At 43.5% G+C, this 14,048-nt stretch overlaps 1 protein-coding gene across 2 annotated transcripts in view; it reads left to right on the plus strand.

The window, feature by feature from the left end:
* Nucleotides 1-14,048, plus strand: part of EPHB1 (EPH receptor B1) — a 432,698-nt gene that overhangs the window by 220,550 nt on the left and 198,100 nt on the right. The window lies entirely within an intron of this gene.

A 14,048-nucleotide genomic window follows, 5' to 3' on the forward strand; every position in this document is an offset into this window, starting at 1 on the left:
TCTTTCAAGATCAGAATAGGAATTTCACTCCATGCATGGCTTCCATCCCATCCATTTGATGCCTTTCCTTTAAAAATATCTCTTAGGCTTATTTCTTAGGACCCTGGCCAGGAGTATTTTCTTCCTTGAGAGATTCCCAGGCAGTTCTCCCCTCAGGCCTGGGCTTTCACCAGCGAATGACTCCCTTCCCTTCTCTCTAAGCAGCGGATGAAGGCCTCGAGCTTGAGGGGGAGGAGGAGGCAGAATTGGCAGACTTCTTCCTCAGGCACGCTGGGAAAGATTGTTTAAATTTAGGCCTTACCCTCCCAGAATGAAAATAAGTTATTTTTATGTGAGTAAGTGTTAGTTATTGAATTAAATATAAGTACGGGGCACTTCTCCTAATTTATAGCTCCGGTCTGGGAGCTGAGGCGGTCTGCGTCATCCGGGCACCCTCCTCCACGGGCCACACTGGCTTCTCGGCTTCTCCCACCCTCTGTGCTCATCTGTCTTGATTGTCTCTCCCAACTTTGTCAAACGTAACGTGAAAGAAAGGGAAATTAAAAGAAAACAAAAGAGAGATTTTCCAAGAGGGGAAATCAGATTTATCCTGAGGTAATTAAATGTGTAGGAAACTGAGAACAAAGGATTGCAAATAGTGTTGTGTGTGTGTGCGTGTGTGTGAGTGAGAGAGAAAATAAATCATTATTTCCCAGGCAGCCAGAGCCCTCTGATGAATCTTAAATTCAGGTGCCTTTGAGGTGGAATTGGCAGGGGAAGCCAAATGCGGGCTTTGTGTGGCTGCAGCTGAGTGCTCAGGTGTCCGGGGCAGCTGCACACACCGTTGTCAGCTTCCCATGGCTCCCCACAGCCCCTCGGCATGTCCCGGGAGGGTGGAGGGGGGGTCATTGAGGGAGCCCCTCCCTGCCATGGCTGGGAGAAGCACCGTCCACCCCCTTTATATGTGGCCTTCTGCTCCCACCTCCCTGCAGAACTGGCCGTCCCTGTCTGTGCACAGGGCCCTTGTCCCTGGACTTTTCTTTTGTTTTTCTCATCGACTAGAGGCTGAATACATTGGGGTCAAGGACTGTATCCTTTATTGTCATTCCTAAGTGTCTACTGCAGGGTCTGGCCTACTGTGGTCACTCAGTATGTGTTTGTTGAAGGAGTAAGTGAATGAATGAATGGGCCTAGGGAGTAAGTGAATGAACGAATGAATGAATGGACCTAGGAGGGACCCTCATTCATTCAGACGCATTAAGGTTATCTCACTGCCATATTTGACACGTACATCACCTGTGCCTAGGCTGTGAGGTGGGGTGTGACGAGAGCTCTGGGAAGGACAAGGTGGGGGAGAGGAGCAGGGAGGTAGAAGGTGGTGCTTAAACTGGGCCTTGACAGATGTCCAGTTTTTGTGAGTTCCCCATCAAGCAAGCAGCAGTCACCCCATCCTCCCCACACTCTGCCCAACTTAGACCGGTGAAGGCATAGGTCTTCCGAGAGACAGTGCTCATGAGTGGCCAGCAAGGCTTTCAAAAGCTGTGATGGGCATGCTGAGCAAGGACCAACCTCCTCGGGAAGCTTTCTGGAGCCAGAGTCTCCACAGCCCATCTTCCTATCTGCCAGCCCCTGGGCTTTTGCTGATACTGTTAGTTCCTTCTGTAATAGCCTTCCTCCCCTTCTTCACTGACCAGCTCAGATGTCACCTTCCTCCCCTTTGCAGATTCTTGAAAGCTTTGTTTATGCCATGACCACTTTCCAGCCTGTCATACTGCTCCTGATCTACCTTTTCTCATGACCCACCCATCCATAAGTGGCACAGGACATGGCCACATCCCACTCAGCTAGCCTAGGAGCTGCTGAATAAATGCAGGGCTTATTTCCTTTACAGACCAATGTCCTAATGCTTTTTGAGTGACAGTGGGGGACAGGGATTTTACATGGCCTTTGCATGATGATCTCAATTTCTTCCTCAATGCTGGATAGGAGTGGGTCTTGCCAGCTGATGGGGACTGAAGGATAGAAATTCGGGGCTGAGGCTGTGCCTTGGAAAGGTTGAGGCAGAGGGGGCCACAGGGTAAGCGGCAGCCTTGGGTAAGTCAGCCCGAGAACCTGTGCTTTCGGAGTGATCTTGCCTTTCTACCGAGGCTTAACCATCACAGGCTGCCCAGCCGAGCTCTGCTTACAGTGCTTTGAAATACCTGGAGGGCTCCATACTGGGGTCTCCATGCCCCAATCTTTGCCCCCAGGAGAGATGGGGGCTGCCCACCAGAAGCAGGCTTGGCTACTTGGGGATTCCTCCCCACCTCTTTCCAGAGGCCTGAAATTCTACCATTGAGACATTGTTATTATTTTATTGTGATAAAATACACATAACCTAAAACTTCACTGCTTAACCACTTTTTAAAATTAAAAAAAAAATTATTTATTTACTTATTTTGAGAGAGAGAGAGAGCAGGGGAGCAGCAGCAGCAGCAGCAGAGAGAGAGAGAGAGAGAGAGAGAGAGAGAGAATCCTAAACAGTCTCCACACTCAGCCTGAAGCCCGACACCGGGCTCGATCTCACAACTGTGAGATCATGACCTGAGCCGAAATCAACAGTCGATGCTTAATTGACTGAGCCACCCAGGTGGCCCTCTTGCTTAACTATTTTTAAGTGCACAGTTCAGTGGTACGAAGTGCATTCTCACCTCTGTGCCTCTGTCAGCACCTTCCATCTCCAGAACTCTTTTCGTCTTGCAAAATTGAAACTCTGTCCCCATGAGACACTGACTCCTCTTGACCCCCTAGCCCCAGCCCTTGGCAACCATCATTCTATTTTTGCCTCCCCACTTACCCCACCCTCCAGCCTCTGGTAACTACCATTCTACTCTCTGTCACTGTGACTTTGCTGTGTATGTGTGTATATATGGATGTGTGTGTTTATACACACACATATATATTCATTCTACGTGTAAGTGAAATATTGTCTCTCTACATCTGGTTTATTTCACTGAGCATAATGTTCTCCAGGTTCATTCATCCATGTTATCACCAGCAGCAGGATTTCCAGCCTTTTTAAAGACTGTATGGTATTCCATTATATTATGTTATATCACAGTATGTACAGTGGAATATATATTCCATTATAATAAATATATATCTCACATTTTCTTTAATCATGAAACATTCTTTTCACTGGATTCTAAATGTTCTTTAGTCTTCAATGTGATCCATGTTAGAACAAATACGACTTTGAGGCACCTGGGTGGCTCAGCCAGTTGAGCATCTGACTTTGGCTCACGTCATGATCTCGGGGTTCATGAGTTTGAGCCCTGCATCGGGCTCTGTGCTGACAGCTCAGAGGCTGGAGCCTGCTTCAGATTCTGTGTCTCCCTCTCTATCTGCCCCTCCCCCGCTCATGCATGCTCTCTCTCTCTCTCTCTCTCTCTCTCTCTCTCTCTCTCTCTCACTTTCTCTTAAAAAATAAATAAACATTAAAAATTTTTTTTAAATAAAGAACAAATACCACTTTGGACTAAAAGACCTTCACGCTTATCAGTGATATCAATAATAGCTTTATTATTCTTTGTGAGACTCAACCCTACAGAGATAAGAAGCCTAGATAAATTAGAGCAAATGAATGGGGGCCCTTAGTCAATGCTATGGTCTGAATATTCATGTCCCCCCAAAATTCATATATTGAAGCCCTAACCTCTAAGGTGATGGCATTAGGAGGTAAGGCCTTTGGGAGGTGATTAGTCATGAATGTGGAACCCTCACAAATGGGATTAGTGTCATTCTAAAAGAGGCCCCAGAGAGCTCTCTGCTCCCTTCAGCCATGTGAGGACATAGTGAAAAGACTGCAGGCCCGAAGAGGCCCTCACCTGACCATGCTGGGACTGTGATCTCAGACTGCCAGCCTCCTAAACTGTGAGAGACAAATTTCTATTGTTTATAAACCACCCAGTCTGTGGTGTTGTGTTATAGCAGGTCACGCGGACTAACACAGTCAGCTTGGTCAGAAGGTGGGGCTGCCTCCAGAGGTTGGCTGGGCCTTTACGGCTGCCCCCCTACAGTACTCTGGGGCAAGGGAAGGTGGGGAGGGGTGTGTGCAAAGCAGATACCAGCTTTTAAAGGAATTGCATTGCAGTTATTCCTCTTCTGGCCAAAGACTTATCTGCAGATGAATATTCCAGAAAATATGCCCATCGTAGAAAACAAGGACTCTGCAGGAAATATAAAGAAAAACTGACCATCACCCAGAATGCCACCACCTAGTGATCTTTTCTGCAAGCCCTTTGCTGTATTTCATGTTAGCATTGTGTGTATATGGGATCATATTGTAAGCAATTTTATATCCTTCATCCATTGAACATTATATTGTGATCATTTTCCCTGTCATTAAATTTATTTGAAAACATCATTTTTAATGGCTGCATAATATTCAGCCTTGTGGCTGATCCATAATTTATGTAACAATTTCTCCCTTTTTGAGCACTGATGTTCATTCTAATTTGTGGATATTATAAATATCCACAAATAATGCTGTGAACATCCTCATGCATAAATCCTTGGGTATTTTGTGCTTATTTCTTGAGGACGGACTCCTAGATGCAGAAGAAAGGGGATGTGTATCTGGTCGTAGATCTGGATGCTTATTCCCAAGCTGCTTTCCAGCATGGTCTCCAGGTGAAAGCTTTGCCACAGTAGAAAACAATGTCCTTGTTCTAGTACCTTCTTGTGTATTGAGCATTCCTTCCTTCCTTCCTTCCTTCCTTCCTTCCTTCCTTCCTTCCTTCCTTCCTTCCTTCCTCCACCCTCCCTTCTCTTCCTTTCCCTTTCCTTTCCTTTCCTTTCCTTTCCTTTCCTTTCCTTTCCTTTCCTTTCCTTTCCTTTCCTTTCCTTTCCTTTCCTTCGGAAAAGAGCACTTTATTTAGTTATTTCTTTAATTTGTTTGTTTATTTATTGAGAGAGAGAGAGCGAGCACATGTGCACATGAGCTGGGGACAGGGGAAGGGGGCAGAAGGAGAGAGAGAATCTCAAGCAGGCTCCACACTTAGCACAGAGCCCAACCCGAGGCTTTATCTCATGACCCTAGGATCACAGCCTGAGCTGAAATCAGGATTCGGATGCTCTACTGACTGAGCCCCCCAGGCATCCCAAGCATTACTGTTTCTTGAATCACTGCTAAGGTGATAGAATAATCACTGTTCATTAGCCTCTTAGTCATTTATTGTCCCTTCATTGTCTGCCCAGTTTTCTAATAGAGTGTCATCATTTTACTTACTATTTTTAAGTGTTCCTTATATAACAAGATTATTAATATTTTCCTGAGTATGTTACAAATATTTCTCCCAGTTGGTTATTTGCCATTAAATTTTTTATAACAGCTTTATCGGGATATAACTCATACAATTCACCCCATTAAAGTGTACAATTCAGTGGTTTTTAGAATATTCATAGAGGTGTGCAGCCATCACCACTATCAATTTTGGAACATTTTCATCATCCTAAAACGAAACCTCATACCCATCAGCAGTCACTCCCCATTTCACCTCAACTCCCCCTTCCCCCAGCCCCTGGTAACCACTAATGTACTTTCTGTCTCTATGGATTTGCTTATTCTGGACATTTCATATAAATGGAATCATACAATATATGGTCTTCTGTAGCTGGCTTCTTTCATTTAGCAGAATGTTTTCAAGGTTGCAGCAGGGTCTTAGCATCTCCATCGGCCTTTAATTTTTGCTTATGATTTTTAATAGTAGAAGTTTCAAATTTTTATGTACTAAATATTTTGAGCTTGCCTTTCATGTTCTGCCCCCTCTCCCCTCAGGGCTTTTAATGCTTAGAATGTCCTTCAGTTAAATTTACAACTATATTTTCTGCTAGTTTTTTTTTTTTAATGCTTCATTAAAACATTAGAATAATTAAATCTCAAAGTAATATATGGATATAGTCCTTTTTTAAATGGCTTTCGTTTTTATATCAACTCTGCAATCCACCTGGTGTGTATTTTGGTAAATAGTAATAGGGTGAGAGTCTAATTTAATTTTTTTTCCAATAGCCAATTGTCCCAGTGCATTTCTACCCCATTTACTTGGACTGCTTCCTTTGTAATTTATTAAGTTCCTAAATGTACTTGGGTCTATTTCAAGACTCTTCTATTGCAGTGCTCTGTTTATCGATGATTGCACTGGTGCTGCACATTTTAACAGTTGTAAAAAGCAGGGGACAGTCTGGTTATTAGACAAGTTACCTCCCTTTAGTCTTCTTTTTATACTTTCTTAATTCCTTTACCCTACTTATCTTAGCAGAAGATCTTAGGTTTTTGTTTCTTCAAAATCCCTTCTCTTCTCTCTTTTTTTAAAATTTTTTTTATTTTTGAGAGAGACAGAGACAGCTTGAGCAGGGGAGGGGAAGAGAGAGAGAGGGAGAGGGGGAGGGGGAGGGGGAGAGGGAGAGAGAGAGAGAATCCCAAGCAGGCTCCCACTGTCAGTGCAGAGCCTGATGCAAGGCTCAAACTCACAAAACCATGAGACCATGACCTGAGCGGAAACCAAGAGTCAGACGCTTCACTGACTGAGCCCCCCAGGTGCTCCTCTTCTCTTCTTTTTAACAGTGCTTCTCCCCTTCCCCAAACCAAACAGCTGCTCATGATTTCATTGCTGATGTTGTAAAGTTATATATTATTTTGGGAATTAATTACATTCAGTTTTCCATCCAGGAACACATTCCCATTTTGTCAAATCTTATTTTATATATTTTAATAATGTTTTTAATTTTCTTCATTTTGGTGCCACAACTTAGGGCTATTCTTTTGTCTTTGATTGCTTTTGATATTTTTTATAGCCGTTGTGAGCAGATTTTTAGAAGTAGCTATTTCTAGTGTTAAAGAAGGGTGTTTGTTTGTTTGTTTGTTTTGCCTTTGTAATGGTCTACATTCCTGAACCCTCTTTCTAATTATAAGATATTTTCCAGTTGTTTCCTTTGCGATTTCTGTGTCTGATCATACTGTCTGAAATAATGATTATTTCTTCCTTTCTAATAGTTACATCTCTAATTCCCGTTTCATTTCTTACTGCCTTGGTCTGATCTTCCAGAAAAGTGTAAAGCATTAGTGGAAGGGAAAGAGCTCATTTTCTCTCTAATTTTAACAGAACTGACTTTAGTTGTTTCATTAAGAATAGTGTAAGTTCAAAGTAGGAAACTAGGAAGAAAATAATGTATATTTACTTGAAAGAATAGTAAAGAGGAATATATTCAGTATGTTTTGAGGTAAGCATATGGTTTTCCTTATTGCTCAATTGACACAAGGTTTTGGTTACTGTTAGCAAAAATGATAAAAACTGTATTTTCAGTTTTGAGAGTAAATCTTAGTTGGCCATGGTGAATGATGTATTCGGTATATGATGCTTTTATTTAGATGCTCACATCTGTATCTGTACATTTTTATTTTGTTTTTTTTTATTAGTTATATTGGCACATTTTGGTGTAAGGTTTTACTAACTTCATAAAACAGACTATAGTTATATATATATGTATTTTAATATCTAATATTAACTAATATATAATATTAATTACAATATATAATAATATATAATGTTAAAGCATGGAGCTACCTGTTTGTTAAATGTTTAAAAGAACCCCCTATAAAAGTATTTAGTCTTGGAATCTTTTCCAGATATAAGCTTTGGTAGTTTTCTTATTCTACCCTCACAACTGATTTCTTAAGGTTTTTGTTTTATCCTGTGTCAAACTCTGATAATTTACATTTTCCAGAAAAGCCATCCAATTTGTTGAGATTTTTCAATTCATTAGCAAGTGCTGTACAGAGAGATTTTTTTGGACTAGAAGGAACCACTGTCTGTGGTTGTGTCCCCTTTCCTATTGTGATACTTATTTTCTCTCTTTCTCATTACTTAAAATAATAATACAGAGAACTTTACATGTAAATGGGTTTTATCACTCATCTCCAGCCACACCATTCTTGAGTTCTTCATTTTGATTCATCACTCAGTCAGGTGGAGTATGTTTTCAAGTAGTATTTTCTCTTCTAAATGATACATGTTATAATTTTAGAGTTCATACATATCTTGAAATGCCTTCGTGGCTCCACATTTAGACCATGGATTATTGTATTGGTTGAATGTAAAATTTCTAGCCACAGCCATTTTCTGCAAAACTCAGTGGATATTGTTGTCTAATGTCTTCTGTTCTTTGTGGTGTTGCAGAGATGGTCAAAGGCAAGTCCTCCATTGATTATCTCATTTTTTGTTTTGCTTTTTTTCCCTGCGTGAATACCTGTAGAATTTTAAAAGCTCTTTTAGATAACGTTATTAGGGCCTTGAAACCTAATGTATTAAGGTGTATGAAACACGTCTGTCTGTGTGTGTATATTTGTGTGAGACAGAGAGACGGAGAGAGAGAGAGAGAGAGAGAGAGAGAGAGAGAAAGAGAGAGAGAGAGATTGATTCAGTATGATGGGGAAACAGACGTTCTTAATGCCTTCAAGTATATCTCCTGCACACTACAGCGGTTTTTCTCATCCTTGGCACAGAGCCATTCTGTGCATTGTAGGATGTTCAGTGGCATCCTTGGTTCTCTACCCACTATATGCCAGGAGAACCCTCTTCCTTGAAGTCATGATAGCTCCAGACATCCCCAGAAATTATGAAATGTTTCCTAGGGAGCAAGATGGACCCCTGTGGAGAATCTCTGTCATAGAGGGTGGCGTGAACTTGTGTTCTAAATTCTAATGCAGGAACTGAACATCCTGCCTATCTTATTTCAGTTGGGCTCTAGTTCAAGCAAAAAAAAAAAAAAAAAAAAGCATGTGTCTCAGTTTGTGTTTTTCACTTCCACTCCCATGGCTTTACAATTAGTGGAAATCCCGGAGGGTTTAACACTGTATCAAATTGTAGTTAATGTAGTGGCATTTGAGTTTTTACTTGCCTAGTTTTGACTGGTCTTTAGTGGGAACCTGGGAGAAACTGTCAGGCATTGCTGGCCAGCCACTGTTTAAGACCATTTGCTGTGGATTTTCTCACTCTGTGCATTTTTATACTCAAACTCTTTAAAAATTTTTTTTGTTTCTTAGGGGAATTGGTCTTAATATATATGCTGGTGTTTCGGGTGAATATATCACTGGTTCAGATGGTAATTTGGGATGCCCAGTGAAGTAGTTTCTTCTGGGTCACATTGAAAAATGGTCCCTCTGTGACCTTAAATACATGGTCAGCTCCTCAAGACCTGACGACACTTTTCTCAGGCCACAAGCGCTAATGACGACTGAGCTGAGCTATCAGCTTGCAGTCTACACCGAGTCAATTCTGAAACCAGGCAATGATGAAAATCCCCTCTAAATGCAAAGAAGTGTGAGACGCAGTCAAGGCATGGTGTGAAAACAGTTTGGCTGCGTACCCTTTGCCCAACTTCATCTCGAGAGACTCGGGAGAAAAAAACACAGAAACACCTCCTTTCCAGTTTTGTTTATTTTCACGTCACAAACTGTGCGGTGGGATGAAAACAGGGCCCTAGTGTGGCTCTGGTTGTGAAATGTGATTTTACTTCTTCTATTTTTAATCCCAGAATGGGAAAGTTCCAAATTATCTGCTAAAGCCACCTTTTTTGAAACCTTTCAACAGCATGGTTTAGAAACAACAATTGATGTGACCAGAATTTAGGAGGGATGTCCAAACCCCAGTTGGAGTGGAACATGTGTTTGGGGTTCCTTTTGCATTTGGCCTCCCTCTGACCCACCCCAGGGGGTACACCAGCACCTTCTTTTCCAGGTTGTTGTAGGCCCACTTGGGGGAGCGGTAGCTTTTCATTTTTTAAATTAATTTTAGTTTTTATCAAAGTAATGGATTTAGAAACCCAATGTGTACCAAAATGAGAGAACATCAGCCTCCTGCCCACATCCCCCACCCCATCCTGTTCCCTGACACTTGGATCTGTTTCTTGTATTTACTTCCACGTTTGGAATTATGTGCTTATAATGCTGCTTGTTGATACCAATTTAGACCTTATCTTTTGACTTACTTGAGAATTTAGCTCTCTGTTTTGCCCTTTTCCATAGTTTTCCTCTTCTTTTGTTTTACTAATACATCTCTCTTGCTGTGTTTCCTGTCTATAATGTTTTGGTTTTGCGTATATGAATTTGGGATGTAATATGTGCACAAGATAAAATTTATCTCTATTTATTTTGTTAATCTCTATAGATGCAATCCACGTCATGCTCATATTATTATATTTATGCAACTATCTTTCAGTGCTGAGCTCAGTAGAGTAGTATATGGTTACTTTCTCATATACTTTTGATAAATTTTGGGATTAATGGTTTCCTCATTTTTTCATTTATCGAGTTTTCTGCGTACTCGGAGGGTCCCCCCCACCCCCCCAGATCTGGCCAAATCTGGCCAATTATAAGCAAGATTATATCCCAAATGCTCAGAAGATTCCCACCTCCTTCCTGCAAATGGGTTCTGTTTACGTCCTGCTCACTCTCTGGTCCTACTGCACAGTTAGCATGTTAGGACTTTTCTGTTCTACTTTTGTGCATTGCCGATGTGATGCGTATCCGTGCTGTGTTATTTATCTGCTTATTTGTTGGGATAGTGGCATCTGTGCCTGGACGCCTCACCTCCACTCTCTGAGGACTGTGCCTCTGGGGGTCCCCATGACCAAGCTGCTCATGTGCCCCGTTAGAGGCATGGACATTGTGTCCCTTGTCCAAAGTCAGTGTTCACTCCTCCCTCCAGAATGCATACAGACCTTTGAGACCTTCCCGGTGCTTTGTGAGGAGCTCACACCTTTCTGTTGCTTATTGTCATTTAGTGTGGTTCCAGGAAGTAGCCAAGAGAAATGTGTGTTTGAGTCAGAGATTTGAACACAGATGGCTTTGGTGGCAGAAATCCCTGTGTCTGAAGACTGTAACACCATAGGGGAGAGGAACCTGAGGCCATGGCCAAGAAGGAATAAGAGTCTCCAGGCTCCCAGAAGGATTCATTTTGTGTTGGGATAGTGTGTTGCAGGAGATTCCTGTCCTGCAACGTGACAATCAGGGTAGAACCTGGAATGGTTTACTTCAGGTTTGGCTTAATGGCAGAGAGATAGACTCAGAGAACCCAAGACCAAAGTTCACCTTGAAGACAGGGCAGCAGTGTCTCCTGGGGAAGGTCAGCTCCCCCTGGGACCTTCCATCATTACAGCCACTAGAGTCCCCAGAATCAATTGTCACCCCAGTCCTGTAGGAAACACACAGGACAGCTGTTCTCTTTGCTGTGTTGATTCACTAGGCCTCAACCCTCTGGGCTACAGAGTGGGGAGATTGTCGTCAGCCTTCTGGGGAATGTGCCTGTGAAAAACACAATGTACATGAGGGTCTGGAGGCTCCACGAAAGCCTATGGTCATGACTGAGAACTAACTTTGAGCCAGGCCTGGCACTGAGGATTCACACACGTAAATCCTCGTCTACAGCGGATTTTAATATCTTCCTAGGACGATGAGAAATAGCTCAAGCCAGGGTAATATCCCTTAAAAAGGAGAAACTGCTGCTTCTGAATAAATTGTTTGCAAATAGGTTGAGAGAGAGAATCAGGAAATGAAGACTAATAAATCACTAGACCTTTCCTGTTGCATCAAGAAGGTTCCATCTGATTCCCGTGTACTCCAGCCTTGGCCCTGGAGCACTCAATAACGTGTGTGTCACAGATTCAGAGAATTTAGTTGCTGGAAGGGGCCTGAAAGGTTCTAGCAAAATGCATCTCTTTGTAGATCCTGCCGCAGAGGAGCCATTGTGCGGCACACTCTCCCTCACACCATTAGTGTCAAACCTTCGTCAATATTTAAACATTCATTATTCAGAATTTCATTTCTCTGCTCCTCTTCTTTTTTTTTTTCCCTTACTTGGAAAAGGGAAGAAAAACAAGGTTAGCAACTGTATGCTGTATTTTTGCAGGAAAGAAATGAGCCACTTCAAAGCTGAGCTGATTTACTGGATAAATATATATTTAAGCTTTTGGGGACTTTAAATGTGTATGATTTACCAGAGAAATAGGGGGCATCCTTCAGAATCCACTATGCAAAGATATATTGACACAATTTCATCTGTATGGTTTTGTCTCTGATAAATCAGCCTGCCTCCTTCAGACCTTCATGGTCCACTGGAGATAAAATATGCATCACCCTTTTGGGGAGGGCAAGGGGCAGACAGGCCAGGTCTGTGGGGAAGCACCTCACAGGGAGGCTCCTGTAGGGCACAAAAGGCCCGGCCTGGGAATCCTGTGCGAGGCCGCAGGCTCCTGACTGCTCATCTGTTGCCGGGTTCGGGAGGCTGTGAGAGGCAACTGCTGTCTGCTTGGGGAGCTCTGGAAGCTGAAACCCCATACAAGAAACTGGGGAGGCAGACTGTGGTGGAATGATAGGTTTAGTGCCTAGACAAGGCTCAGCTCCAGGCTGCAGCCAAGAGACCCTGGTCAGGTCTTGCAATGTGGTTTTGCCTAGGGAGGCCCGGCATGTGAGCTCAGGTGACCCTGTCAGGGCAGCTGTTGTGGTTTTTGGTAGCAGTGCTTTCTAAGGTTGCTAGAGTGGGGCTTGAGAATACGTAAGCAGATGGGGGACCTGGGCCCTAGAGCTGGCTTATAAATGTAATGTTTCATCACAGGGGTGCCCTTTGAAACCTCTCCTGCAGGGGCTCCTGCGGGATGGGCCCTGCTTGTAGGACCTGAGTAGGACTTACGACCAGAAAGAAGGAGGACAGCTGATGGAGAGACTGCCGATGAAGCTGAAGAAGGACAGGGTCTGAATATCAGAGGCCTAGATGGAGGCCCAGTGCTCACGGGCCTTCCGTGGGATCTTCCCATGGGCACACCCACTTCCTGCTGAGAGCTCACAGGCATTTCCATGCCAGCTGTGGACTTGTTTCCTCTATGGCCATATTCTGAGCTTATTCTTTTAACCCCAATGGGGATTGGAGCCACATGGCCTGAGCCCTAGGGTTTGTGCTCATAGGGTGGGGATGGGTTGTACCAAACATCCCCTCTATGCTCCTCTTCCCTCCCATACCTATCTCTCCTTGGGGAGGCTGCAGAGAAGCCTATAGTCGCCCTTGTGAGGGGTCTGTGGTTTCTCTTAGGCTTAAAGCTTTGTCTCCTGCCCCTTTCCACAGAGAGGGACTGGCTTATTGCCCATGGAGTTGGGTAGTACTGCTTAGTTCCATGGAAGGGAGTGCTAGAACTACATGGGAAAAAACAAAAGTCTTTTATTCTAAGCCAGTATTTACAATAATTATATGCAATGGTAAATGGAACTGAGAAAGCAAATTACCTTCAATTAGGGGATCTTTTATTCTTAAAGTAGATTCTAGGGAGCACATCCTTGGGTATTTCAAGAAGGTGGTTGAAATCCAGCAGGTTCTGCATTTGAGTCTTCCACTCAGGACTGTCCTGCTAAACCCCCACAGCTGCTCTCATACCCGTCACGTGGGTCTGGGTCCTGTTGCTGGGAAAAGCTAGGCCAGCTGGAGACCTGGTATCCGTTGGCCTTGAGGTTCTATCACAGCATCTCTTGCATCCACAGACATCCTTTCATGATGCATGAGTCATAGACCATTGTAAAGCGTACTTGCTTGTGGCAAGGGTCAGATGACTGGCCCACATGGAGGCCTGTTGGTAACATGCCAGCACTCTGGTGTAACACAGAGAACAGAGAATTCGTCCCTAGGGAGATTGGCACGTGGGACTTTTCAAAGTAGCTGGTCTGGCCAGGTCCACAGGTTTGAGGAAAGGAGGGGCATGGGTGCATGGAAATCCCATTTGGAGCTAACATTTATTTATCTCTCCATCCATCCTCCCTCCATCCACCATCTCCACCCATTCACTGATCTCACATCCATCCACTGAGCACCCTCCAGTGGCTACCAGGCTCTGGGCTAAATGCTGAGAAGCTATTCCTGACCCCCGCCAGCAGCATACAGTTGGGTGGGGGAGGGCAGACCAAGCTATTTGCATGAATCATATGGTGAAGCTGATGGAGCACTGTCTCTGGAGGATCAGAGCCTCAGGCCCATATTATACTTAAAGGG

The sequence above is a fragment of the Puma concolor genome, chromosome C2 (assembly GCF_028749965.1).
Source record: "Puma concolor isolate L17-30 chromosome C2, mPumCon1.1.hap2, whole genome shotgun sequence".
Classification (NCBI taxonomy): Eukaryota; Metazoa; Chordata; class Mammalia; order Carnivora; family Felidae; genus Puma; species Puma concolor.